Source organism: Microtus oregoni, unplaced genomic scaffold (assembly GCF_018167655.1).
Source record: "Microtus oregoni isolate MIOR12 unplaced genomic scaffold, Mior012 000050F_016, whole genome shotgun sequence".
Lineage (NCBI taxonomy): Eukaryota > Metazoa > Chordata > Mammalia > Rodentia > Cricetidae > Microtus > Microtus oregoni.
Genome location: NW_024543240.1, coordinates 10,734 through 17,408, shown reverse-complemented (window position 1 = coordinate 17,408; position 6,675 = coordinate 10,734). Strand labels below are relative to the sequence as shown.

Genomic DNA, 6,675 nt, shown 5'->3' with positions numbered 1-6,675 from the left:
ATACACGTGTATTTGTATGTTCTGTGCATACATGAGTGTGTGTGTTCTGTGCATACACGTGTGTGTGTTCTATGCATACATGTGTGCATACATGTGGTGTACCCTTCTTGCACAGAGACCGGAAAAGGAGGCTGGGTGCTCTGATCTATCACTCTACACCTGATTCCGCTGAGACAGTGGCAATCTTTCTGCCTCATCCTCCCATAGGCTGATATTACAAACATGAGCCACCACACTTGGTTTAAGGTCAGGGACCATCTTAAATGCAGAATGCCTAGCATACCCAGTCTTTAATGGGGGTTCAATAAATTCTAGCAAGAAAAATTAACACAATAATAGTTATAAGAAATCCTTGATATGATATTCAATGTTAACAACTTGGGCCTTTGGTGTTATATATAGTCAGTCATCACAATGTTTCTTAAATTGTTAGCATAATTACTACCATTTTAGAAGTAAGAACACGGAGATTCAGAGAGGTTGAGTAACTTGCTCACAGTCACACTGCTGTGAAGTGGAAGGGCTGAGATTCAAATTCATGAAATCTGGCTTTAAAACCTGCCCTTTTAAACTTGCTACTATAACCAGAGCAATGCAAAACTAAAATTATACCTCCACTGCTTCAGGTCTCAGTTACTGTGTTCATCATATGTGAATAACAATGCTACATGCTTGCACAGCATTATGAGACATAGTAGCTAGCATGTAAGAAAGTATCTGTCACATAGTGGGCATTAATGTCATCTGCCTTTCCTTTCACACCAATCAGAACAGGGAGGAATGAGGGGACGTGGAATGAAGGCATAGTGGTAGTGGAGCTAAAAACCAAAGTTTCAGGGTCAGATATTTCTGTTCCAGAAACTAGCCATGAACAGTCTGCAGATAGGTGGTCAGCATAGGGAAGACTTGGGTCATGTCCTCAGCCACCACATTCCTGAGTCTAAGGTCGGGAAGGTCCATAGGCAATGACCAGGACTCTTGAGTCAAATCAGAGGATCCAACCCTCTATTTAATTTCTATATCGCTTGGAGCTGATCGTCTGACTCTGGATACAATTTCTATAGCTGAGGGGGTGGGTGCCTTGCCTGGTGTCCAGGAGCTTTCTTTAGCTGACTACATATGGCTCCCGGTCTCAGAGATAGACTTCAGCTCCTTTCAAAGAAGGATTTCCCAATAGAAGGGAAGGAGTCTGAATCTGATGGTGAGCTCTCCATTTTTTTTTTTTTAAAGTGTGTTCAGGTACTGTTAAACACAGGCAGAGGCCCACTGCCCCGGCAACCTCCTAAATCCACCGCAGCTATTTATTCAGGATCCATTGGCTGAGGCAGAGTGGAGGGCAGTGGAAAGCACGGAGTATTGTCCTAGTCTCCAGAAAGGGCAGGAAAGGTTTGGAAGGGAAAGCCTCACTACAGGCCTAAGTCTGCATGGTACCAAGAGGAGGTATGTCTCCCATGTTCTGGAAATGATGCAGACTTGAATGTTGACGTCAGAGACCTAGTTACAGACAATTGAGAAGGGGATTAGCAGCACATTGCTCTGTTGAGGTTAGGTAGAGGAGAAAGAACACCAAGAGAAAGGTGCCACTCCTGCCACAGAAAACTCGGTGGAGAAGGGGCATTTAATCCAAGCAGATCTATAACAAGTGCGGCCAAGAGGAGTTGGTAGCATGGAAGACAGCACCTGGCATACAACAGGCACTTAGTAAGAATAAAGAATTAGCAGGGACTCCCCTCCCCAGTCTAAGGAGCGCAAATGGAGGGCCTCACAAAAGAACCATGAGGCTGAGTACAGGAGCAGATACAACATGGCCCATATCTAGCATGAGCAGACATATCGGGGTAGAAGAATAACCTACTCATAAACAAAAGCATAGCCTGCTGAAAAGGGCACTGAGAGCCAAGATTAGAAGGCAGAGTCCCAGTATACAGATGGGCAAACTGAGTTCAGCTAATGGAAAAGGACTGGCCCTGGAAATCTCTGCGCATAAAGCTAGAGGAAAATGTAGGCCTGGCTACAATGGAGCTAAAATCAAGAGTGAATACACTCAAAATATGCACCAACAACCCAGATAACCTCTTAGTCCCAAAGGGTTCCCAGGCTGTTTGGTGTGGTAAATTGACTCTAGCTGGAAGCCTGACTCTTCCCACTGTCTCCCTCTCCACACCCCCTTCTCTCTCTTTCTCCCTCCCTTCCCCCTTCTCCTCTTTCCCTCCTTTGCTATCTTCCCAGAACTCTGCCCTGCTAAAGGGAGGAAAGCATCAAAAGTAAATGCCTTATTACAAAGCAGCCTCTGTTCATTGCCTTAGCTGTTGTTAGAGGGGCAGGGAAAGGTTCTGCCTCTGTGCATGCTTGTATGGGCTCAGGAGGGTATGGATGAGGCAAAGTTTGGGACTCAGCTATACATATCGGTCTTCTCTTTGTCTCTTCACATTCAGCATGAAACCTAGAAATTAGAAGTGCACAGTGAGATGCACCATGTTCACCAGCACTGTCAGATAAATAGCAACCGTATTTTCAGGTATGATATATTCCACATGTTGCATGAGATATAGATATATATTTATATGCACTTTATCATTTGGCACAGAAACTTAAATAAGTTTCCTCTAATTTGAAGTCCTACAATGATCTTCTCTTTTTAAAACTTTTCTCCACCCCCTGTATTGAAAACAGATTCTTTTCAATTTCACTATAATCTGAATACAATTTCTCCTGACTCCCTTTCTCTACTCCTCCCAGCTCCACCCAGTCTCTTTCATCCAGGTCCACTTCCTTTCTGTCTCTCATTTTAAAAAAAAACAGGCTTCTAAGATATAACAACAAACCACAACAAAATAAAATATAATAAAACAAAAATAAAGAAAAATAAAAAATAATGTTTATTATTGTATCTTGCATTCTATTTTCTCCACGTGCTAAGTGCTGAGATTGTAGGCATGAACCACCAGTCTTGGCTAAGAGGATTTGGGGGGTTTGTTCTATTGTTTTTTAAATTCATCAATTTGTTTTTTAAATTTCATTTTACATTCCAACCACAGTTCTCCCTCTGCTCACACTCCCCATGCATCCCCACAGCAGCCCACACCTTCTCTACTCCTCCCGAGGGGTAAGGGCACATTAATTTGGGGCAGTACCAAGTCCCTCTTTCCTGCATTAAGGATAGCATCACACCTCAACACAGAGAATGGGCACCAACAAACAAGGCTGAGCACCAAGGATAGATCCTGATCCCACTGCTGGGGGCCCCCTCAGATAGTCCAAACTTCACAACTATCTCTCCACATACAGAAGGCCCATCTGAGTCCATCAATTACTGGAGAAGCCTCTATAATGATAGTTGGGGTAGTGACCAATCTGATAATAGGGGAAGGCCGGTTCAGGAACCCTTTCCACTACTGCTAGGAATCTTAGCTGGGATCATCCTTGTGGATTCTTGGGAATTTCCCTAGCACCAGGTTTCTCCCTAAAACCATAGTGACTCTCTCTATCAAGTTCCCTCGTTCATTGCTTTCCCACTCCATTCTCTATGACCATCCTGTTCCCTCATGTTCTCCTTCACCATTGCCTCGCCTTCACCACCTCCTCACCCCCGTTTACCCAGGGGATTTCATCTAATAACCCCTTCCCAGGGCGATCCATGCATCCCTCCTTGGGGCTTCCTTGTTACCTAGCTTCTCTGGAGCTCTGGATGGCAGCCTGGTTACCCTTTGCTTTACATCTAATATACACTTAGAAGTGAGTACATACTATGTTTGTCTTTCTGAGTCCTGGTTACCTCACTCAGAAATTTTTTTCTAGTTCCATCATTTAACCTGCAAATATCATGATGTCTTTTTTCTGAAATAAGAATAATACTCTATTATATAAGTGGACAGCATTTTCTTTATCCATTATTATATTGTGAGACATCTAGGTTGTTTCTAATTTTGGGCTATTGGGAATAGAGTGGAAATGAACATGGAATAGCTAGTGACCTTCTGGGAGGTTGAAGTGTCCTTGGGGTATATGCCCCAAGTGCTATATGTGGAATATGAGGTAGTTTGAGTCCCATCTGGAGTACAAGTATTGAAGAGATCAGGATACAAGGAACCTATCTAAACACAATAAAAACAATTTACAGCAAGCCAACAGCCAGCATCAAATTACACGGAAACTCAAAGTGATTCCACTAAAATTAGGAAGAATACAAGGATGTCCACTCCCTCCGTATCTTTTCAATATAGTATTAGTTGACCTAGCTAGAGCAATAAGACAACAAAAGGAGATCAAGGGATACAAATTGGAAAGGAAGAAAAGTCAAACTTTCATTATTTGCAGATGATATGTTAGTACATATAAGTGACCCCAAAAACTCTACCAGAGAACTCCTACAGCAGATAAACACCTTCAGTAATGTGGCAGGATACAAGATCAACACAAAACAATCGGTAGCCCTCCTATATACAAATGATAAAATAAAGAGAAAGAACTCAGAGAAACATCCCTGTTTGCAAGAGCCACAAATATAAATTATACTGGGGTAGCTATAACTAAACAACTGAAACACCTATATGACAAGAACTTTAAGTCTCTAAAGAAAGAAACTGAAGAAGATATCAGAAAATGGAAAGATCTCCCACGCTCATGGATGCTCTTGCATAGGTAGGACCAACATAATATAAATGGCAATCTTACCAAAAACATTCTAGAGATTCAAAGAAATGCCCATCAAAATCCAAACACAATTGCTCACAGACTAATAGAACAATATTCAACTTCATGTGAAAAAAAAATTACAATAGTTAAAACAATCCTGTACAATAAAGGAACTTCCAGAGGCATCACCATCCCTGAATTAAAACTTCACCATAGCGCTGTAGTGATAAAAACAGTTTGGTATTGGCATAAAAGCAGACACATGGACCAATGAATTAAATTAAAGCCCCAGGTATTAATTCCTCTGGGCAATGTGCCTTGCCTTCTCTGAGGAGTAGATGAAGGTTGGGGGGACGGGTAAGAAGAGGGAATTTGCTGAGGAGAGGGAATAGAAACTTGGATGGTATGTAAATGAAAAAAATAGATTGTTTTATTTTAAAAATACTCACTTTTCTAACTCATCTGAACATACATGAAATATTTATTTAATGATTTTGTATATTGAGACATATACTAGGTGATGTATGAAAAGAGGACATATTTCAGAAAACCTCTCATTTTTGAAACTTACAAAGCATGCAGTGAGAAACATAAACATGCAGAAAGTGACAGCACCTTAGGGTTTTGTGAACCAATAGCTACCGCACATTTAGTTATTGCCATAAATGGAGTGATGGACAGTATTGGCAACGTTAAGAAACAAAATGAGCAGCCTGACCAAGATTATAAAAACTGCCTTTCAAGCCCGGAAACTAAGGCGTCTTTTAAAAGAGAAAGGAGGTATGCTAGAGAGGGTTTCAGGAAGCTACTCATACTCTCAAATATGACCGCATATCAGCAACATATTATTATTAATTCCCCATGATACTGGCATGTTGAACGACCTGCAGGTAAAGTTGAAGTAAAATTGATGGGACTGAGTAATTCAAAGTATCATTCATTGTTAGCTTACCATGCTTCAAAGAGCATAAGGTTTGCTCTTATAATTGTTGTTGTTATTATTTTTATTGTTATTATTTTTCCTTTGATTGAAAATAGATTGTTTTCTCATGCAACAAATGTCCCAAGAATCCTATCAAAGCACTAAACTCAACCTGGAATCCAGTATGCTCAAAGGACCTGATGCAGACCCTTTGCAGAGACGCTGAACGTTGGCGCGGTTCCTCTGACTTCACAAGGGCTTTGATGAAGCTGTTACCAGGTGTGGGGATGTAGCTCAGAGGTAGAGCACATGTTTCGCATATATGAGGCCCCGGGTTTGAGCCCCGGCATCTCCAAAACAATACTTTTAACCTTTGATTTTCTTTTTTCAGGATGTTTCTGTACAAGGTGTCCCAGAATTTAAAGTCCCGTGATGAGGTTATATATGCATAGCTAATTATTGGATAAAATTGCTCATTTGTCACCGTGACAGCAATGTTCATCTTTGTGACGACATTTCCATAGATACCACCATGGTCTGGTGAGTACAATGTGGTCGGGCTTTTAGGGATATGCTTTGTTCACAGAGCGGAAAAAAAAAAAAGAAAAGCTCTGCATTCGTAGTGGGGACAGTTTCTCTAATGGGTATGCTTTCTTGGGTGAAAACAAGGGTGAAGAGTTCTTCCTTTGAGAGGAAGTAAGGGAGGGCTGGGCGGAGCCATTCCTGGTTACTAAGGGGGAGGCAGCATTACGGTTGTCATAGAAACCGGGGTCATTATGGCGACTCTTTTCAAATGGCGACCGGACGATGTCCTGGAAAGGAGCATTCAGTTCCTGGTGTTTGGACTGTGTTGAGCTTATGGATTCCCGGAGGTGAGCACCAGAATCTTTCTGAGGGTTGGGAGGCAGATGCAGGGATTCCAGACCCAAGTAGGACCACTCCTACCTCGTGCTTGCAGCCTGTGTTTCTCCGGAAGGAGAGAGACTTGGGACCATTCTGCCTCCTCCTGTGCTGTTCTGTACAGGGCTGTGCTGGAGCCATTGTCCAGGAGGGGAGTTGTCGGAGAGTGAGCAGGAGGGAAATGAGGCCAAATGAGCACTCTGTGATCCCGACTTCCC

General features: G+C 42.2%; 1 non-coding gene across 1 annotated transcript; it reads left to right on the top strand.

Moving 5' to 3' along the window:
• Positions 1 to 5,840: 5,840 nt before the first annotated feature.
• Positions 5,841 to 5,912, top strand: Trnaa-cgc. The gene has a single exon. It is a non-coding gene; the product is annotated as a tRNA-Ala (tRNA).
• Positions 5,913 to 6,675: the final 763 nt, after the last annotated feature.